General features: G+C 50.1%; 1 long non-coding RNA gene across 1 annotated transcript; it reads right to left on the reverse strand.

The window, feature by feature from the left end:
* Positions 1-249: 249 nt before the first annotated feature.
* LOC122366356 lies at positions 250-6352 on the reverse strand. The gene is made up of 3 exons (XR_006253877.1): positions 5095-6352; positions 1983-1984; positions 250-266 (listed from the first exon to the last, which is right to left on the reverse strand). It is a non-coding gene; the product is annotated as an uncharacterized LOC122366356 (long non-coding RNA).
* Positions 6353-22833: the final 16481 nt, after the last annotated feature.

Raw genomic sequence — 22833 nt, forward strand, 5'->3', positions numbered from 1 at the left:
CCATCCGTACTAGGACATTTTAATGAAAGTGGTGAGGTCGAATCCCTCTGGATTGACATCTTTCCTGATGGAAGTCTCCATAGTAAAATTAGAATTGGAGCTTTCTATAGACCTCCTAATCAATCAAAGCAAGCGGATCTGGCCATGGTTGATGAAATAGAAAGAGGCCTAGATAAAAATACTGTCCTTTTAGGAGATTTCAATCTCCCAAAGTTGTCAAAAGAAGGAACAAGCCACAACTCGGAGTCGTGGTAGTGCTCTTCCGACTCCGACTCCGACTCCGACTCCGGGCTCCTGACCGACTCCGACTCCGACTCCGACTCCGACTCCGACTCCGGGTCTGATACAAAGGGCAATGGTGGCTGCCAAAATTCCGCGTGATATGACGCGCCGTGTTATTTCTACAGGGTGTCCGGAAAGTCCTGGCGTTTTTCAACATTTTTAAATAAATGCCTTTGGTCCATAGATACTCAAAAATAGAACAAAACAATGAGAAGGAACACCAAGCCACATGCTTCTGTTAAGTGCCCATTAATTGTAACCACCGTCTGTGCCGACGACGGCCTCGACGCAAGGGCGGAAACGCCTGCGGGCTTTGACGATGCAGGACATTTCCTGTCCTCCCATGCTGTCATGATGCGAGTCTTCAGCGACTCCAGGCTGGGATGAGAGGTGGCCTAAGAGTTTATTCTGCAAAACGCGTAGCATGCCTTAGTCGAGCGGCGAGTTAAGGCTGGGATAATAAGGTGGCCTATTCTCATTTCACCACGGTGATCTGGTCCGCCGAGCTCCTCTGTCAGTTTGGTTTGGACGGCAGTGGCGTTGTTGGAGCTGTTGAAGTGCGAAATGACCCTTAGGGCAAGTCGCCTTGATTGCCGTGTCCAGGAACCCCTCGTGGACTAGCCTGTCAGTCATTTATTTGACCTTGACGAAGATAATGGAACATTTGTGTCCATCAGACCCCACCGTAGTCGTAACTGAGTGAGAATATTTTCAAAGAAATTTCCAATCCGAAATGCACCTTTGCCTGCTCAACCGTTCGCCGGGAAACGCCGCATCGCGCTGCAACTCGCGCCTCGTTCAAGCCGCACCGGGCCCCCGAGCGCGGGCTCTCAGCGACAAGGCGCATCTTCGCCCATATGCCTAGCACTGAACAGTGGCGGCGGAACACCTTCAATTAAAGGGGGGCACTGCCGACTTTTGGTCCCATTCTTTCCATGCATGCATGGAAAAGGCTATGTTAAAATGCCAAAATCAAAGGGGGGCACGGTGCCCCGGTGCCCCCCTCGTTCCGCCGCCTATGGCACTGAAAACGGTTTCAAGGTCATATTTAGCGACCCCTAGCTGAGCGGTGAACAAGGGGTCATATCTGCGGTGATTGGTTGAAAGTCCAATAATCACAGCGCGCGTTAGACGACATCCAAAAGAGGCGCCAGAACTTTCCGGAGTCCCGGACACCCTTTTCGCCCACCGAGAGAACGCTCCGGTTTCGTTCATGCGGTCACCATTTCTCCCACGTGGACGCTGCTGAATCCTTAGAGACCAGCGGCCGGCGGCCAGCTTGAAAACCCGCCGAAAAGTACTCGAATGTGGCCGTATCATGACCACGGTAACGGGCATCGCCATCATGTCGGTCTGTGTTTGTGTAAGGCACTTTTCGGAGCGATAAAAGAAGAAAGTAAATATACAGTTGTCATTAAGTCTTTGACACTGGAGAGTAGAAGTTATAACGCGAATACAAAATACTTGCCAAGTTGCCAACTAAATTATGACAGAACTTGAAATTTGTAAGATGCAATGTTAGCTTTTCAGAACAAAAACAATATGTGTGAAAACATACCTTATTTGTGATCACCGGAAGCGAATTTTGCCGTGGGGCCACTGGTTAAAAACAACTGAATAGTGATAGCACGGATTGACTTCAGTTAGCTTTCCGGAGTCGGAGTCGAGGCAGCTGGACCGACTCCGACTCCGACTCCGACTCCTGGCTGCTTGCCACGACTCCGGGCGACTCCGACTCCGACTCCGACTCCGACTCCGAAACCCTGTGGGAAACTACTCTATTCAGGGAAAATTTTGAAGAATTGTTCCTGACACAACATGTATTGCAGGCGACCAGAAAAGATGAACTACTTGACTTGGTTCTAACTAACAATGAAAACTTAATTACAGATGTCATGGTGGGAGAATCCATTGGAAATAGTGATCATGCTATCATAAGATTCAGCATAAATTGTCGCTTGAAGAAGAAAGGTGTTAGAATGTATATTACTCCAAAGTTTGCCAAGGGAGATTATGATGCAATCAGATCGTTCTTGACTTGTATGAAATGGAGCGCAATGTTTGAAGGTAAAAATGTTGACGAAATGTGGATTGTTTTCAAAAATGTACTCACTGAGGCCCAGAAACGATTTATTCCCATGAGGAGGAGGCGGAGAGGTAAAATACCGAAACCACCTTGGTTTAATTGGTCGGTACAAAAATGTTTCAATGAAAAGAAAAAAGCATATAGTGAATTTAAATCAAATCCATCTGTTGAAAAAACGATCAGGTATTTGAAAGCCAGAAGAACATTAAAAAGCATGATTCGTAAAACAAAGCGTACAACAGAGATGCGATTTGCTAATGAATGCGGTGGAGACCTAAAAAGATTTTTAAGTTTTTATAAGTTCAACAAACATGATGCACGAATTTGTCCGATTAGAAAGGATGGAATAATTTATCACGAAGACGCTGATAAGGCTCAGATTCTCAATGATCAATTTTCTAAAGTATTTACTGATGAGGGTCTTACAAACATTCCCACCAATAAAAACGATGCATGCTCACAGAAGCTTACGAGCATCCCTCTTAATCATGAGGACATGCTGAAATGTTTACAGAACCTCAAAATAAATAAGACGGGTGGTCCAGATGGTATATCTGCCAGAATTTTAAAGGAAGCAGCGAAAGAGCTGTCCATGCCACTTTATATTATTTTTAAAAACTCTTTAGATACTGGTCAAATTCCTGATGACTGGAAACATGCTAACGTAGTGCCAATATTAAAAGGCGGAGACAAAACAGTGGTGGGAAATTACAGGCCAGTCAGTCTCACTTCTCTTGTATGTAAAATAATCGAAAAGATAATAAAAAACACATACTGGCACATTTGGAGCGAGAAGCTCTTCTGTTGCCATCTCAACACGGGTTTAGAAGTGGTCGTTCATGTTTGACAAATTTATTAGATTTCCTTGAGTATGTAACAGACCTTGTAGATAGAGGTAAAAATGTATCAGTAGTCTATTTAGATTTTTGTAAGGCTTTTGATAAAGTTCCCCATAGAAGATTACTAACATCATTAGAAATTCATGGACTTAGCGGGGCTTTACTCAACTGGATTGAGAGCTGGTTATTAGCACGTAAACAGAGAGTAATACTTAACGGACATGAAGCGGATTGGAAGGATGTTAGAAGTGGTGTACCTCAGGGTACGGTCCTAGCCCCTTTATTGTTTATCATTTTTGTAAATTTGATAGACTCGAAGCAACAAGCAAACTTTTGGAAGTTTGCCGATGACATTAAATTAGCAAGGGAAATTACTTCCGAAAACGACAAGAAAGCACTACAATTGGATTTGAATACTCTTCATGATTGGACTCGAGAATGGCAGATGGAATTTAATATAGAAAAATGTAAAGTCCTCCACTTGGGGGGATATGGTGATCATGACCTATATAACATAAATGGTGAGACACTTCGAAATGTTCATGAAGAAAAAGATTTGGGGGTTTTGATCACAGATGATATGAAATTTAGCCGCCATTGTCAGGAGGCACGAAAAAAGGCCCTTAACCCTCGCCGGCACAGGCCATTTTGCGTCCTTCGACGGCACAAGGGGGGGTTGGTACGACCCCCCCTCGCGTTTGGCCCCTGATCGAGCTAGAGCTTCGCGGAAAAAACGAGCGTGTTGCCCGTCACGAGAGGAAGCCGATGATACCCAATTTTAAGGTCCTAGGTCATCGGGTGACCTTCCAGGTCAGGTCAATGACCCGAAAACCGGGAAAATCGGGACCTGTTAGAAAGTCGTAAATGTAAGTAGGTATAATATTATTTTCCGCTTCCCCTTCGAGCTGCCAGCAAACATAGAGACAATTAGCTATGCTATGCGTAACCAATCTCAGCGCAAACCTCACAACCAACTCCCTCCAGGAAAACACTGTAGCTGTACAAAAAGGGGCTATTGGTATATTCAGCCCAAATGAACACGACACAAACATACTATAGCGAGTATACATGTCTCAACCGAGACTGCCCTGCCAACGGGCCGCCACCCCTCCCCCCGCGCGGCGCAATGGTGTCCCCACCCAAACTAGAAACCCTGTCGTGTGTGTCCTCCCCCGGAAAAAGTCCTAACTAGAAAAAAACCGGGGGACCTAGTTGGGGAAAAAACCACATTTTGTGGAAAAACCCATCTTTATTTAAGAGTGTGGTGCGTGTAAAAAAAAAGCCCCAAAATGGTGGTGGGTGGGTGGGAAACGCAAAAACATTTCAGAGCGAGAACACTGCTGACTTGCGTCAGACCGGGCGGCTTAGAACAGAGTGACCACGCAAATGCACTCAAACCCCGCGCCGTCACCGTCACGTGACACGAGTCGCTCCACCAATCAGATGAGGCCGCCGCCTTAGCGGCCTTGCCGCCCGGGGGCGCAGGCGGCCGCCCGCCTGCCGCCGAACGCTGCTCGCAGAGGTCGGCCCGGCTCCGGGGCCGCCCCAGAGAAGACGCTCGTAGTGTCGCGGAAAAACCGGTTATATCTTGTCATATATAACCGGGCGTATTTTCCGCTTCCCCTTCGAGCTGCCAGCAAACATAGAGACAATTAGCTATGCTATGCGTAACCAATCTCAGCGCAAACCTCACAACCAACTCCCTCCAGGAAAACACTGTAGCTGTACAAAAAGGGGCTATTGGTATATTCAGCCCAAATGAACACGACACAAACATACTATAGCAAGTATACATGTCTCAACCGAGACTGCCCTGCCAACGGGCCGCCACCCCTCCCCCCGCGCGGCGCAATGGTGTCCCCACCCATTCAATACATCCACCCAGACACCAATGCGCCAAAATAAAACACCCCCTTCCCGAGACCAGCAGACCGAATGGGGGATACAAATTAACACAAAAGACCTATAGTCGCCGCCAGTGTCGAGACCAGTGGCGGAAACCCACCCAAATACGTGCTTGGTTGAAGGTAGGTAATTATTTTCTCAACCTGGCCCGAAGCTTACCAGAAACGCCACGATCCCTAAAACCTGCCAACATGGATGTGAGCGATACAGCGGTCACCATTGAACAACCATATTACGCCATTTATACCGAAGCCCTTACAGCAGGACGAACAACCGGTAGCATTAGCCACTACTGCGATGATAGCCTCCACCAACTAAAGGCCCTCGATATACCCGCCGAAAAAAAAACATCCATGAGTTCTGAGGCATCTGACAGCAGAAGCTGTATTTTCCTTTACCTTGAACCCTATGCACATGCCTGTCAGCGCGACCATTAATTTTCCCAGAACTTTTGAAGGGATTAGAACAGTATCAACGGAGGACGTTGACAGCCGCCCAGCAAAAAAAGGGGAGGGCTCTCAGCTCGTTCCAGGAATCAGCGCTCTAAGCCGCCGTAAGGACACCCGCGCTACCGAGCGTCCTAGTGGCAGCCACCTGCGGGTAGACAAGCGAGCCGCCCCATGTCCGTTGTAGAAGGTGGAAGAATGGAGCATCCCGGGCAGCACCCGAGGCCATGAGAAACGGCTTCCCCGGGCAGACTAGTGAGCTGCTTTTTCTTTTATTATTGTTATTGTTATTGTTAATAATTATTGTTATTATTGTATTATTGTTATTATTGTTATGATTTTAGCGCCGCCCCTTAAAAAACATGGAAACCCATTGGTTGTTAAGCAACTGAAAACAGAGGCCGCAGCTACTGTTACTTACGTAAGGGGCTTAGCCCCTGTGCTACACGTGGCAATGATGACCATGAATGTTTTATGTTACCTAAAAACTTGACAAGGGGTTAAAACAGTGACCACGAGACTATAGGTAATCAGGTCATAGATAGCCGACCAGCAAAAAGGGGAGAGCTCTCAGCGCGCGCCGGCATCAGCATTCTAAGCCTCCGGAATGACGCCTGCGCTATACCGGCGTCCTGGCGGTAGCCAGCTCCAGTACGTCCTCGGCAGACCAGACAGCTGCCCCGAGGCCGTTGTAGAAAGTGACGCCCCCGGGCAGACTAGCGAGCTGCCCCGAGGCCGTTGTAGGAGAGGACACCCCCGGGCAGACTAGCGAGCTGCCTCGGGGTCGTTGTAGAAAGGGATACCCCCAGGCAGACTAGCGAGCTGCCCCGGGGTCGTTGTAGAAGGGACACCCCCGGGCAGACTAGCGAGCTGCCCCGGGGTCGTTGTAGAAGGGGACACCCCCCGGGCAGACTAGCGAGCTGCCCCGGGGTCGTTGTAGAAGGGGGCACCCCGGGCAGACTAGCGAGCTGCCCCGGGGTCGTTGTGGAAGGGGACACCCCCCGGGCAGACTAGCGAGCTGCCACGGGGTCGTTGTATAGAAGGGAACAACCCCCGGGCAGACTAGCGAGCTTCACCCGGGACTTGCAGAATTGGGCATCCCAAGATTCTCCGAATGTTCAGGGCAATTACCCGACCTGAATACCAAAAATACCCGTTTTGGAAATCTGATAGCATCCGCATCACCCGCCACGGGCAACAAGCTAGCCTTTCCGCGAAGCTCCGGATTGATCAGGGACCAAATGACCGGCATACAGACGCTGTAAACAGGCCAATATGGGTATAAAGGTTGCCGTTGCTTCCTAGTTCGACACGTTTTGGAGGTGTTTACTGCCTCCAAACGCCGAGCTGGCTCAATGTCACCCATAGAAGGTACAGTAACTCACCCACCAACCAACCATAGGCAGGTCCTGAGTGACGTCAATCCTGATGCTGGCGAGGGGTACCCCGTTCCAGTGTCCCAAAATTTGTTGATTTATGTAGGAAACGACATCCAAATGAAATCACTTTTCACTCGCCTCCATTTTCTAAGCCCATTTTCCACTCCCAATTTTACCAAGAAAAAAACATTTGCATGGTTCGATAGCCATTTTACTTTCCACATACCAGCCTTGTATTAAATTTTGCTGTACATTCTTTTCCCACTCCTTTTGGGCCTTATCTGACCATCAATTTTCCACCCTTATCCCTTATTTGGTGAGTAATTTTCATAGACCCAGGAAACAGGGGGCAGCCCCCCCCCCAACCTGAGAGCCGAGGGGGCGGCGCCCCCTCAACATTGAGGCAGCGAGAAAGGATCTTCCCTCCCTTTTCCGGACTTCTTGTTTCCTTTATACATCTAAACATAAACACACGGCATTTCCCTTGCCATCTGAATGGTTTCCGCTGTTACAGTATCGATTTGACATCTGCTGTTGTCATCCCGCTTTTGTTTGGGCCTGACCTTGGCCATAAGTTTGGCAGGCCAGATTTTATACTGCACCAGCTTGAGTCAACTTTGAGAAATACATAACGTACAACTGTGGTAAAATCGTTGCTATAGGTACACAGTTTACCCGCTCCGGGTGTAAGGGAGGGGTGTGGGGCAATGAGTGCACTGACGTGGCGCCCTTGGAAGGCCGGTATGGGATTAAAAGCTCAGCGACACTAAGCGCTTGTATGGTGTCTTCGGTTATCGTTAGCATCCTCAGAATCACCGGCGTAGGGCCCTCAGAGCCGCCGGTAAGGGGCCTTAAGAGGCACTGGTGTGGGAATGTCATGCAGGTGCCGGTGTGGGCGCTAAGAGGTGCTAGTGTGATTCTCTCAGAGGCGCCGGTGAGGGTCCTTACAGGCGTTGCTGTGGGCCCTCATACACGCTGGTGTGGAGCCGTTACAGACGGGTGTGGGGCCTGAGCTGCGGACGCGAACCCTCTACAAGCCGGCAGGGGGTTCTCAGTGACCGGCAAGAGGCCCTTAGGCCAGCAGAAGAAGTTCTGTGGGGTCCTTAGAGACCGGCATGGTACTATCAGACGCCGGTGGGGCCCTGAGAGTCACCGGACCGGTGTGGGGGGCCTCAGAAGTCACCAGTGGGTGGCCTTTAGATGCGCCGGTGTTGGGTAGGGATTCGGGTCCTCACTCTCAGAGTCGCCGATATAGGGCATTAATAGGCACTAGTGTAGGCACTCAGAGTTGGGGGTGTGAAACCCTCAGAGACACCGGTGTGGGCCCTCATAAGCGCCGACGAGGGCCCCCACAGTTGCCGTTATAGGGCTCTCAGAAAAATAATTGCGGGACCATCACAGGCGGGAAATGCCCCTAGAACTGGGCCCTCATAGGCCGGTAAGAACTTTCAGAGGCCAGTAAGGGGCCTTTGGAGACCACTGAAGGGCCCTTAAAAGGCACAAGAGGCCCTCAGAATCCGGCGTGGGGCCCTTAAAGAGATATCAGTGTGACAATTTAGGGTCCATGAGGTGCTCTAATGAGCCCCATGGGGCCCTTCTATATGGCCATTGTTAACCCCCAGTGGTCAAATGGCGCCACAGGGCCCCTCGGACCCGAGGCTCCCTTTGAACCCGATGGGGAGGTGGGGTACGCGTCCCCTTAGACCCCTAGCTACGCCACCGTTTCATATGCATCATGTGAGGTATCTTATATGCTCGCCCCCCCCCCCCCCCCCCCCACCTTGAAAATCGTTCCCGGGCCCCTAGGAATTTTCCTTTGACACCCAAGCCAAAATACAATTTTGGGACACTGAGGGGAACTCCCAGTCCTAACAACGCATACTGACTTACTTCATTTTAGCTAAGGATGATAGTACCTGACCTGTATTGTTCAATGTTCATTCGCTGTTTTGCAGGAGAAAGGTCATATCATATTCTATAGCGACAAGTAGAAATAATATGCTAAGAAATAGACTGCTTTGAAGATAGTTACAGACGATTTAAAAACCCTCAGCAGCAGCAGCAAACCAAGGTTGAAAACACGTCTAACGTTAGAGTTGACTAGATTTCATTTTTATCTTCGGACTTCGCCTAACGATTTTATCACAATTTTATTACTATCTTAGTATCTTACTTTCCACCAGCATTGCCCTCATGTCCCTATTGGTGGAACCAAATATCCCCTCAAAAATGCCGATATCGCCCATGCCCAAGCGTTCACTATCCACCCTATCGGGTCGCCTAGAACCTCCATTAACAGATATGTATCGGGCCCCGTACATGGAATAACGTACCTTTCAAAACCCCGGCCAGATTGGCCTATACCTGACGATGTCCCGTAAGACCTGCTAGGCAGCACCACTGGAGCAAGATGAGCTGGGAGGGGTCGGAGCTCCCCCAGCTGACGTGGGAGCTGTGAAGGAATCCTCCAGCGGCCAAAGAAGACTGGCAAAGCGGGCCGGCCCCGCCGAGTGTGCCGATCCGTCGCCGTTCAGAGTCGGATGCCAACCACCAAGCCATGGAAGAAAAAAAACAGAATGTGTCACATAACCATTTTTAGCCGAAATCTCGTATCAAAAGGGGCTATATACGAGTATACTGGAGCCATTTATCTGACAATGCGTGTGATGACATATCAGCAGGATATGCATATTGCAGATGTCGCTTATGCATGCCTTGGCAATGCTCTATTGACCAACGACAAGAAAGGCACCTCACTCTGGCAAAAAAACAAAACGATTTACAAACGCCACACCATAAAAAACGAAACTCAGTTAACTCGTACCTCAATGCAGAGTGAGAGCCACACAATCCCGGGCTACCCTCAAACTGCATCCTAGAGAATGGCATACCTACTGCAGCCTTTAAACATGGGTGTAAAAACTTCCTCTGGGTAATAGCCTGTAACTTTCTAGGCTATCGCTAATGCATCCCAAAACCACCTTACATAATTCCCCATCTAATCCATAATATCCTAGTCCGCCGAGACTTATCATACCCAAACTGGGTTCCACTGTACCACCTCTGTACCTCTGTATCACCCACTAAACCTTTCATTCCAACCTATCAACACCAGATAACAATACCATCTTAGACAAATACCATTGCATTGGTTATCCTTACAATGAATTCCATTTACCCTCTCAAGTCTCACCCGGTAGTTGGTACCCTTGTTATCAACAATCCCTAACCCACTAATGAAAACCCCGCTCGGACACGCTCGGACAGAGCCAACATCACCAGCAGCTCATTCTCCACGGGGTACGCCCACCTGGCACACCTTACGCCAGTAACCGTTCACCTGTATGGGAACCACAGTTCAACCAACACCAGGTACCACAAACGGCAATTCTACCAACTCTCTGCACAACCACCGGCCAACACCACGTGGCCACCAAACCCTACGCCGGCCAGGCCGTGCACTCTGAGCTGCTACACCGAGAAAGCATGAGCTGATTTCACTCACACGGAGTGTAGAATGGCAAAGTCCGGCGCTCCGTTCCAGGGAAGAAACAAAAAGCAGTTACAGCTATGTTACACCTAGCAAATACCTACACTCAATCTCCCAAAATCTGAAAAACACACCAAACCTATTTCTACCAGCAGTCCAAGTTTCGTTGTTTCATCTAACCTTCAAAGAACCTATAATACCGGGCATTTGCCGACCCCTTGCTCATCGACCCTCTTCTTACCGTGATAGCATAACATAAGCACAAAAATAACCAAACCTCATGCCGAAAATGGGAAAAAAATCAGACAGAAACAACAAACCAGTAAAAAAAAAACATAAAAACCCCGAAAGGAAAAAACATCCTCGTCAATCAATATAACATTGATATAAAACCGAAATTATACTTCCCTTGATGTCTTCCAGTTTCCACTGAACACGACCACAGTAAACGCAAAAACATTTCAGAGCGAGAACACTGCTGACTTGCGTCAGACCGGGCGGCTTAGAACAGAGTGACCACGCAAATGCACTCAAACCCCGCGCCGTCACCGTCACGTGACACGAGTCGCTCCACCAATCAGATGAGGCCGCCGCCTTAGCGGCCTTGCCGCCCGGGGGCGCAGGCGGCCGCCCGCCTGCCGCCGAACGCTGCTCGCAGAGGTCGGCCCGGCTCCGGGGCCGCCCCAGAGAAGACGCTCGTAGTGTCGCGGAAAAACCGGTTATATCTTGTCATATATAACCGGGCGTATTTAGTGGCCGAGAGCCGTGAAGGATGCACGGCTAAATCGTGTTCCCGGACGCTAGCGCCTTGGACTGCCACAGCGCGCTGCAGGCGCTCAAATTCGACCCGACGGCTCAGTCACTGGACACCTTCATTGTTCAGCTGCGCGGCCTGGTCACTGCCGTGTTTGGCGCCCACTCGCCTGATACGCATCTCTTTCACTATTTCCTGGCCGCCTTGCCTCAGCGGTTGGCTCATGCAGTGGTGTCTTTGGGATCTGTGACCTTTGATGCAGCCGTAAAAAGTGTGCAAAACGTGCTGGCTGCTGATCGTCTGTCTCGGGGACCGGTGGGCCAGGGACAGCGCGTGTGTGCAGTGGGCGGCGATGGCGCCCGGTCCGAGCCCGCCCTCGACCAGGCGGAGGCTGGGCCGGCCGGATCGGACTCAGAGCGACCGGGGGTGCGTAAAGTGGGAGGCGAGGCTGCAGAACCATCAGTGCTGGAGCAAATTCTGCGCCGCATTGGGCAGCTGGAGTTGCAGCTGGCTGCTACTAACCGGATGGGACAGATGAGGCATGACCGGGCCCGGGGACGACAGGAGTGTGACGTGTCAATGCCCATATGTCTGTGTTGTGGGGAGACGGGTCACGGGAAACCAGATTGTCGTTTCCGTCTAGCCAGGTGCTTTGCCTGTGGGAAGGTGGGCCATGTTCAGCGCACGTGCCGCCTCTCGGGAAACGCCGGAGGGGAGGGCGCTCAGGGCGGCGCGCGCGCTCCCCGGTCACTCGGCCGCCGGGACCGAGAGTTTTGAATAACTGCGCTGCATCGGCGTCGGACATTACGGTCAAGGCAAAGGTTAGTAAGGTGCCAGCGCAGCTTGTTGTGGATACAGGAAGTGCTATAACAATAGTTCACAGGCGGATTTATGATCAGATTTCAGCGCGTCCCCAGCTACAACGTTGTGACGTCACCGCTAAAACTGCAACTCAACAGCCGTTGCGTCTGCTCGGTCGGTGTGCAGTGCATTTTGTTATCGATAATGTGTCATACCCGCTCTCTGTGTTTGTATCCGACGAAATCGGTCCCATCGACTGCCTCCTGGGCATGGATTTTTTCGCGCAGTACCCGTTTGTTCTTGACTTATCGACGAAGCAGCTGACACCTGCAAACCAGGTGAACCGTCAGCCGGTCGCCACGGTGTTGCCTGAGCGACCGACGACTCGTGTGTGCAGGGTGTCTGTACAGGAAACGTACGCTATACCCCCAAACTGTGAGGTTGTGATCCCCGGCCATGTCGATGATGCTGATTTTGAGGGAGAGGTTGTGTTCATTGCCGACGTCGCAGTCAGTGGGTTGACGTTCCTGGACGGACTGGTTGATGTGAAACCGGGCAGCAGTGTTCCGGTCGTGGTGCGTAACGTGACGTCATCCTCGGTCTCGGTGTCTAAGGGCAAGGGCCTAGGATCAATGGAAGCCGACTTCTCCATTGAAGGGGAGGGGAACGATGCAGACAATGGGGTGTCAAATGGTCCCAGCTCTGGCGCGGGTTCCTTGGAGGATTTGGTCGATCTGTCTGATGTGTCGCTAACGAGTCAGCAGCGGGAAAAGTTCTTTGCTCTGTTGCGCCGGTACCCCTCGTTGTTCTCAGACCAGCTTGGTCACTGCTCACTAGTTGAGCACGTAATCGACACGGGCACTGCCAAGCCGGTGCGATCAGCTCCCAGACGAATTCCCCCACACCTGGAGACAGAAGTAAAGCAGCGCGTGCAGGATATGGTAGATCAGGGGGTGCTGGAGCCGTCTGATGGCACTTGGTCATCACCGGTAGTCCTGGTGAAGAAAAGAGACGGTTCTGTGCGAATTTGTGGGGATTTTCGAAAACTTAACCGCGTGTGCCAGGTGCCAGCCTTTCCAATCCCAAGGGTTGATGTCCTACTTGACAGCCTGGGAGGTAACTCTTTGTTTTCGGTGCTCGATCTAAAAAGCGGGTACAACCAGATGAGCATCCGAAAGGAGGATCGACCCAAAACGTCCATCACGCTGCCGTTTGGGCTTTGGCAATACACAACGTGCCCATATGGCCTCAGTGGTGCCCCGAGTTCGTTCGCCAGACTGTTGAGTCTTGTATTGGGTGATTTGGCTCCCACTGATGCAGTGAGCTACTTTGATGACATTTTGGTTTTCTCTGGCGATTTTGACACGCATCTTTTACGTCTTGAGAAGGTGTTCCGTCGTCTGTCGGCTGCGAATTTGACTCTCAACCTCTCAAAGTGCAAATTCTTTCAATCAGAGATCACTAACCTGGGTCACGTGGTGTCGTCTGATGGGGTCAGTCCCGATCCAGAAAAGGTAGACAAAGTAAAGGATTGGCCGGTGCCTATGAATGAGAAGGCATTGTCACAGTTCTTGGGATTGGCAACGTACTTTAAACGGTACATCAAAGATTTTGCTGCTATCGCGGCTCCGCTGCATCACCTCACCAGGAAAGACGTAGACTTCCATTGGGATGCGGAGGCTCAGATGGCTTTTGACTCGCTAAAGGCGGCGCTGTGCACGGCTCCGGTTCTGAAATACCCTGACTTTTCCCCGGGAGCGAGCGAATTCGTACTAGACGTGGATTGTTCAGGGTCAAAGATGGGCGCGGTTCTGCTGCAGAGGGATGGACAGGGTGAGCGGGCAGTGGCATTTGACAGTAAAAGCCTGTCTAAATCCCAGCGGCAATATTCAGTCACTAAAAAGGAGCTACTCGCAGCTGTGACGTTTGTGCAGCAGTTCCGACATTACCTTTTGGGTCGTAAGTTCACGCTCCGCAAAGACCATGCCGCTCTGCAGTGGCTTGTGAATTTCAGAAACCCTGACGGGCTTCTGGCGCGGTGGCTGGAGATTTTGGGCGAGTTTCAGTTTGAGATTGTTCATCGGCCAGGTAGGCTACATGAGGCTCCGGATGCGCTCAGTCGGAGGCCGGACCCCACGCAGGAGGTGTCTACACAGACAGACACAATGGATTTTCAGTCGCCTCCCGTCGCAGCTCGCCACGTTCAGTCCATGTGGCCTTCTGATTTCATGTGTTCGGCGCAGAACTCAGACCCCGCCATGGCGGAGGTGAAGAGGCAGCTTGCTGGGAGCACACAGCGGCCCTCCCAGTCCTCCGTGTCAAAGGGCGCTCTGCCGTACTGGAGGCAGTGGTCACGTCTGCGTTTGATTGATAATGTTCTGTACAGAGTGTTCCGGGCTGGGCCGAGGGGACACGACCAGCTGCAGCTGGTAGTCCCACCCCAGCTCGTGCCTGTGGTGCTGGGGTCGCTTCATGATGGTCCGTCGGGTGGGCACTTCAACGCTTCAAAGCTGGCGAAAGTCGCGCGACTCAGGTTTTGGTGGCCGCTCCTGGAGCGTACGGTGACTGAGTTTTGCGAACAGTGCCGCCGCTGTGCCTCGCGAAACTCTCCGACTCCCCGCCCATGTGCGAGTATGGGGCAGTTGTCTGCGTCCGAGCCGATGGAGCTGGTGTCCATGGACCTTGTGACCAACCTGCCGGAAACCGCTCGAGGCTACAAACACCTGCTAGTGATCACTGATCACTTCACACGCTGGGTTGAAGCGTATCCCCTCGCGGATGAAAAGGCTACTACGATTGCGAATGTTCTTGTAAATGAGTTTATTTCTCGTTTTGGCGTCATGAAACGTGTGCACTCGGACCAAGGTCGGAACTTTGTCGGTGCGGTGATGAAAGCTGTGAGCCGAACTGCTCGGCATTCAGCAGTCTCAGACATCCAGTTATCACCCTATGGGCAACGGGATGACTGAGCGAGCCAATCGCACCATTTTGAACATGCTCGCTAAGTTTGTTGAGCAGCACACGGAGTGGGATAAGCATCTTCCGATGCTCATGCTCGCCTACCGGAGTCAGGTGCACGACAGCACGGGATACTCTCCGTTCGCCTTGATGTTTGGGCGAGAGCCCCGCCTGCCGGCGGAAGCCTCGCTGGGTGATCGGCCGGTTGTGGATCGGGCCCCAACCTTCCCCCAGTACATAGACGATTTGAGAGAGACACTCCGACTTACTTTTAAGGATGTGGTTAAGCGCGATCAGCTGTCCCATGACCGCAACAAAGCTTTGTATGAGCGCAGAATGAACGAGTGGTCGTATCGCCCGGGTGACAAAGTGTTCTTGTTTCGCAATGTACCGAAGCGCGGTGAATATCATAAGTTTGTGAGGCCTTAGCGTGCGGCTGAGATCATAGAACAATGTGGACCAGTGAACTATCGAGTGCGCGAGGAGGGAAAGCGGCGCAGTCTGGTGGTGCACCACAACCGCTTGAAGCCGGACAACACAGTGGAGCGCCCGCCGGCTGTGAGTGAGGGGCACAGGACCGCGACAAGAGCGCATGGGTTGTCTCTCTGGCGAGATGTGCCGGGAACGCCCATTGCCCGGCCCCATAGTGTGCCTGGTATGGGTGGGGCGCCAATTGTATTTCCGCCCCAAGGTGTCACAGCTGGCCGCTATGTACCGCAACCTGTTGTTTTGCCGCACGTGCCGATGCCGCGTCTGCCCGAGATGCGACCTGACTGTGTGCCGCCACCTGACCCTGTACCGCTCCATGACGCTGTGCCGCACCGGCCGGAGGTACCACATGTTCCGCCGCCGTCCCCGCCGCCGCCGTTCGATGCCGAGCCGCCGCGGGATGTGGATCAGCGGCCGCGAACTGTCACCCGTTTCGGGCGTGAGGTACGCCCCCCGAAACGGTTCGACCCTGCTCACTGGTCTTTTGATTAAGCGTTTGTTGTGACTGTCGTTGGCATATTGTTCAATAGGAGGGGAGGAGTGTAAGTAGGTATAATATTATTTAGTGGCCGAGAGCCGTGAAGGATGCACGGCTAAATCGTGTTCCCGGCTGTGGCGGGAAGCGGTCGCGCGTCGGCGCGCGAGCAGAGCAGAGCAGAGCGCTGGGCAGAGGGTGTGTGTGTGGAGCGCGGCCGGAGGCGCGGCTGGTTGTGTGTTGTGTGTTCGGTCAAGCTGAGAACACAGGAATACAGAGACATGCAGTAAGACCGGAGGCTGTATCTGAAGACTGAGGTGTCTTACATAAAGTGTGGCTGCTATGTGGTTTTCCGGGGTGCTGATCACGAATATCGTGTTAGTTTTGACCAGAGATGATGTCTTTAAGCATTTAGACCAGGTCGGGTCAGGTCAGGTCAGGTCAACCAGTAGGCGTCGTGACGGGTATTCGTAGTACGTGTCAACAGCCTCTGACAGCTTCGTAACATGTTACGAAGGCACCAAAACTACTTCGTAAATGTTCAAATGGTTGCTAAATTCGAATTCAGCTCCAAAAACTAGCCTAGAAACATGTAAAACTCGAAAAAGTGAACCGAGGTCACCCGAGGTCACCAAAGGTCAATGACCTGACCTGACCTTCAGATGATCTTGACACCCACCTTAATGTATGGGAACAACATCAAATCACATGTTTGAACGTTTGAAACCACGAAAAGCTTGCAAACGCGCGGCTAATGCGAGCCGACATACGCCGAATCGCGATTTCGGCCAAACATGGTCACGGAAAAGAGGTCACAGGTCAAAGGTCATTGGGGTCAGGGTCATGAAATTTTCAGGGTAGGTGTAAAATTGATCAATGCGAAGGTACTGAAAGTTTCGTTGCGATCGGCCGCTTTTTACGCGAGTTATTCGCGAAAAACCTTAGGGGGGGTTGCATCAACCCCCCCCCCTGTGCCGGCGAGGGTTAAGATGTTGGGAATTATAAACAGAAATGTCACTTATAAAAGTAAGGAGGTCATGAAGAGACTTTACTGTGCCTATGTTAGGCCACATTTAGAATATTGTGCACAAGCTTGCCACTCTTCTTTTAAAAAAGATGTAACATTATTAGAACGGGTTCAGAGAAAGGCAACTAGGATGGTGCGGGGCTTAGCTCAAATGAGTTACAAAGATCGACTTGTGTCACTTAACATGTTTTCGCTAAATTACCGGAGAGTAAGAGGAGATTTAATCGAACTGTTCAAGATTTACAAGGGTATTGACAAACTTGACTTTCAGAATATGTTTACAATAAATTCGCATTCTACGAGGGGACATAAATGTAAACTGAAAAAGAAGTATACAAGAACGCGCTTAAGACAGTCTTTTTTCACCAGTAGGGTCGTAGATATTTGGAATGGCTTACCATCTTTGGTTATCGATAGTTCCTCCATCCAGCAATTCAAGAATAGAATTGATTTATTCTTTGCAGAAAGTGGTTTAGTTTTTGACACTTGAAATGAAATATAAAACTTTTTTCTTCTTTTTTATTCGTGTCGGGATATTTATGAAATGTAATGAAAGGAGATTGTTTATCGATGTATGTGAGATATGTCTGATTCATGTGAGCTTATGTGCATTGATGTACATGTGCATGTAACCTTGTTGGGCCCATGTGGCCTGTTGTTGCATGGAAATATATGTTATGTTATGTTTATTATTGCCCAAAAACCCTGCCTCCAGCAAGTTCTACTGCTTTGGCCGAGTAGACTTCATCCATGGCAATGTTCACCACCCGTTCTCGCAGACTGAGTTTGTTCACTCTCATTTGAAGATACTTGACAGTGCCAATCTCCAAGCCGTCTCGCACGCTGAGCGCAGACGTTAGGCGACGAAGTGTTGTTCTGTGTGGCAGCATCAAGAATCCACTTTTCCGCAGATCTTCATACAGCTTTGGGCTCGTCCTTTGCCAAACCAACGCTGCACTGAGCAGCATTGCACTGTAGCGTCTTTGTTTGATGGGTGTGGCGTGGAGTCTCATCTGCTCAGCAGAAAACTGACCAAAGTGACCACACTAAGGGCTCTCCTTCCCGATTGTGCGGTCTGTCGTATCTGCGGTTGCGTTCAGTCTGTCACCTTCAGTCAGATGCACTGCTTTAAGGCGGGCCATGACATTGCGCACTTCGGTTGTTGAAGCAAATATACCTGACTTTGCAGTCAAGTCCGCTGTTTTCCTGTTCGGTACCTCCACTCCGTCGACATGCAGTCTGAAGTGCAGGTTGTGGTAGATGCTTATGTTACGCTTGATCACAGGATGGCCTCGAATTGTATCAAACTCTTCTAGTCTGATTGTCACTATTTCCAGATGACTGCTTAAATCCGACGAAGGCACTTTCACCATGACAAAGTCTGAGAGAAGATCCTGTCTCGACATCTTTTCCCATAGCTCCTTCGTAGATCTGAACTTTTCCGCTTCAAACATTTGTTCCTCTCTTTTCCCAAAAGCGTCTCCACAGCAAGCCTCCTGGCTGTCGAGGTAGCTCTCGAACCGCGCCGTGTTTTGTCCTGTTCAGCTGTGGCTAAATCATCCCTGTCAAAGAAAGGAAATGCTTACTATACATGGATTATTTCGGAACCTTTAATATTACATGCTTTCTGAACATCACTTTGCCAAATATGCCCTAGATCAAGAACAACGTTCTTATCAGCACGGCAATTGTACATAATGTCTAGTCACATAGAAAGATAGGTATAGTTTTGTTTGAAAAAAAAACTTTAGTGTTAGCCTCTAGGTCATGGTCAGGTCAAACCAATGTAGAAACATGGCATAAGTGGTAATTTATCATTATGTGTAACATGTATTTTTCTTTAAGACTCACCTGTAGGAAGTGAACCTTGTTGGAATCGCATCTTTCTTCAGTTTCTTGTTTCGGCGTGCAGTGTTTTTTGTTGTCTTGCCGACGATAAAGTCGTTTGTAAAATGTAGCTCGCAAACACCACAATTTTTTGGATTCCAAGAACCATCCTCACGTTTTAGCGCAGAGATCCAATTATTTCGTAAAGAAAGTTCAGTCGGGAAGCGAAAAACGGATCTTTTTAACTGTACTGTTTTAGTGTTCGTAAGATGTTCGAGGTCACTTTTAATGGGTTTATATCCTGTACGGCAATTGATTGCGGCACATTTTACCATAGTGCTCTGACATATCTGTGCAACTATTCCAAAAATGAAAAAAAAAATAATTTAGCCGCATACCAATTATATTAGGTCGTTCAATAAGTAACGAACAATCGGTCATAACTTCTTTATTTCTTTATTTAACACTTTCCAACTTTCACAGATTATAGATCAGACATTTCTGAATGCAGCCTATGCCTCAAACCAGCCGCCGCCCGCCTGCACACACTTCTCCCATTTCTATGGGAGAAGACGGGTGTGACTATCCCGATTCTTGGAAGCACTCCCTTGTCCATCCCATTTTACCCATTGTTTGTAGGTACTTTGTAGTGTATTGCAGGCACCCTTTCATCCCAGCCCAATTTAAGCCGGGTGAGCTCTTGTAGTATCATCCTCGCTCTGATAACGCACGGAGACGCAAAACCAAATGGGTCGTAAAATGCGGCAGCTGCGGACAATATTCCTCTTCTTGTAGCAAGTCTTGTCCGGAATTTTTCCATGTCTACTTGAAAGCCGAATGTGTCCGACTGTACGTCCCAGTGCACGCCAAGCGCTCTATCCGCAGGCAAACAGTCCGATCTCAAATTCAAGTTCCTTACTTGCGCGGCTCGGTCATCTTCAGGTATTGCTTGCAGCACGACTACGCTGTTGCTACTAAGCTTTGTCAGCTTAATCCTCGCCGGCCGAGGGGGGGAGGGGGTGCCGCCCCCCCATAGTTTTTTTTCGCAATAGCTCCGAACACGCTGGCGATAGAAAGCTGAAACTTGGCATACCTGACCTTTGATTCAAGCCGGATCTTTTGAAACCAACTGCATTTTCGGGTCAGGTCAAGTCACTGACCTACGACGTCATAAGTGAACCTCTGCACGGTCTTCAGATGTCGCAACTTCGCAACGCCCTCACTGCCAGAGGAGCTTTCACAGGGAATTGAAACATGCAGGATCTAGTATCCATTACGAGTCTCACAACTTGTATATCTCGGATTTTTCCTAAAGGTCATATGAGGTCAGGTCATTTTCGTGACCTCACCATTATAAGTCAATGGGGAAAATGAAAGCTGCTATTCTGGTGCCGGGAACGATCTCCAACTATCTCAAGCACACCGAATCGTGATTTGATGCACTCCTTGCAAGGTTAGATGCGTCACTTTTACAATGTTGACCTTGCGTGACGTCATTTATGACGTCATCAAGGTCATCTTAGTTTTTCGTCATTAACTCCTGATCAAATTGAGCTAGCGAGTCGGGAAAGCCACCAATGGACTCAGGAAGACCTGCCGAATCGAATGATATGCGACATGACCTCTTTCGACCAACTTCGTGGCCTGGGGGCGCTGATCTGACCGTGACCTGAGGTCAACACCCTAAGTTGACCTGACCCAAACAAAAAGTATATCATTCGACGCGATGCTGCCAAAATCGGGGCTCTGCGGCCGTTTTTTGCGAAGTTATTCACTAAAAACTGAACCCTACCTTGGGGCACTTGACCTGACCTCAGAGGTCACCGGTTGACCTAGGACCTTAAAATCGGGTACGAATCTCTGCGTTTCGTAACGACACACACGCTCGTTTTTTTTTCCGCGACGCGCTAGCTCCACCAGGGGCGAAACGGCGAGGGGAGTCGTACCCGCCCCCCCCCCCTCGGCCGGCGCGTATGTAGAAAACCAATAGGTCCGGTGAGGGTTGATCTAAATAAAACCAAAACGCGGATTTCAAAAATATTCAAATTTCCTCGTCGTCTTCACTTGTTCCACAAAACAGTAGTATTACTCGTGACCATAATTTATGGGACTTGCAGCAGGCTGAATAACACAAACTTCTATTCAAATGAAATTTGGTCGTCACTGAAAAGTCAATGTTTCTTGACCAAATAGCCTAAGAGCACGTTTTGGGCAATCAGTCTCAGTCTATTCTTCGGCAACTACGGTGCAAGGCCGATACTGTAGAAACTTGCATTTTGTACCCTTGACCTGACCTTGACCTGACCTCTGGCCTACTTAAGCAAAAGAAATCGGCTCTTAAGATCCGCCTTGTTGAGAGCTTTTGATTGCCGTTTTCCCCGTCTTTCTACGACCATCGGTTCGGAAGTTAGACAGGGGGTGGCAGAATCTGCCCCTCCCCCCAGCAGGGCGCATATGGCTGAATAGCCCATCGGGGCGCGGGTTAAGCTAACAAGCGTGAAATTGTAAACCAAGCACGAAATAGTCTTAATCACTTAAATGAATCCAAAAATATGTTAAATCGCTTCTGAAGCACAAAATAAAAGTGAACCAGAAATAGTTACTACGTAAAATAAACTGAACTCCGATTCAATATTTTGCCAAATATGAAAGTTTCAAATGTTTAAACGATGCATCGTCCAATGCCAATTATGACATATGTTAGCAGATCGAACCCGCGGACAACAAACTAATAATCCTACCGATAAATTTTCGGCCCCATTCTTCATTTATTAGATTGCGTGTCCTATCCAGATTCATGTTATCTATGACAGTACATATAAATCAGAAAGGAAGATTTTAGTAGTTGGAATTTCTTGGACGGGCTCAAAAGTTACCGAAACTCACGTAACAGCTTGGAAAATAATTTTGAAGCCAAAACACTTCTAAAGAAAAAAACATCTGTAGTTTGCATGCACGACATGTCAGGCAGCGTGGGGCTGAATGGGGAGTATCGGCTGGGCGGCGACGCTGCAGGGCAGAGCGGCGCTGGCCGTCATTAGCGCCGCCGGACGCGTCACATCGGTGGCGCAACAACTGACTGGCAGCGTCGTCTCGGCCCCCGGGCACCGGGTCAAGGGCGCTGGCGTAACGGGCCACCGGCCGCCGCCGCGCCGCGCCGCTCCGGTCTGGCCTCTGGTGAGTAACGAGCGGCGCCGCCGGCTCGTGTCAATAGCGTAGGCACGGTGGGCGCCTCCCATTCGGGTACATTGCCAGAGTTGTGTAACCAAACAGAAAATGTGTCGAGCGTGCTGTTGCGAAGTCGTTGCTGGCGACAGCGTTGCTCTTTGCATGGTTGCGCCAAGTACGCCAGCTGCACATCTGGGGTAAATTTCGGTGCAGCGAAGTGGTAAAGATGTGAAGATGAACCAACCACAGAAGTTGGGGAATTTAGAACCACGCTTGTGGGGCGGCTAAGCTGAGTAAATGTTCAGCCGATATCAAGCAGCATATTTTAACTTTCTATACCTAAGCTCTTTTGTATGAGCCCTTTATTGCAAGTGTGATGCATGTAATTTCATCTTGATGTGTTCTCAGATCGAAGATTCTTCTCGCAGCTATGCCTCATTCCCTAACTGCCATGGCCAAAACTTCTTTGAGAGGGTTAATATGTATAGTGTTCTCCGTTTCATATGTGTTGAGGATGACATAGGCGTAGGAACCGAAGGGGGGGGGGGGGCAGGTGGGCAAGTGCCCACCCACTTTTTGAGGTGGGGGGCCAGCCATGTGTTTTGCCCCCCCCCCCCACTTTTCACTCGAGGCCCTCTCGTCTTGAGTTGAGAGGACGTCGTCACCTTCCAGAATAAACAAACTCGGTAAAAATAAGTTCCACGAATCCCCACGCACGGACTCAAAGGGACCCTAGTGGATCCAAGGAGGCCCTCTATCCATACTTGTCAGCGGAGGCCTCTGATACTTATGGCCTGAGGGGCCCTAGTGGATCTGAGGCAGCCCCAATATCCACACTGGTCTGGGGAGGCCCCTGACACTGGCGGTCTGGGAGACCCCTCTATCCACACTAGTCAGAGGAGGCCCC

Source organism: Amphibalanus amphitrite, unplaced genomic scaffold (assembly GCF_019059575.1).
Source record: "Amphibalanus amphitrite isolate SeventyFive unplaced genomic scaffold, NRLGWU_Aamphi_draft 000799F_arrow, whole genome shotgun sequence".
In the NCBI taxonomy this organism is placed as follows: domain Eukaryota; kingdom Metazoa; phylum Arthropoda; class Thecostraca; order Balanomorpha; family Balanidae; genus Amphibalanus; species Amphibalanus amphitrite.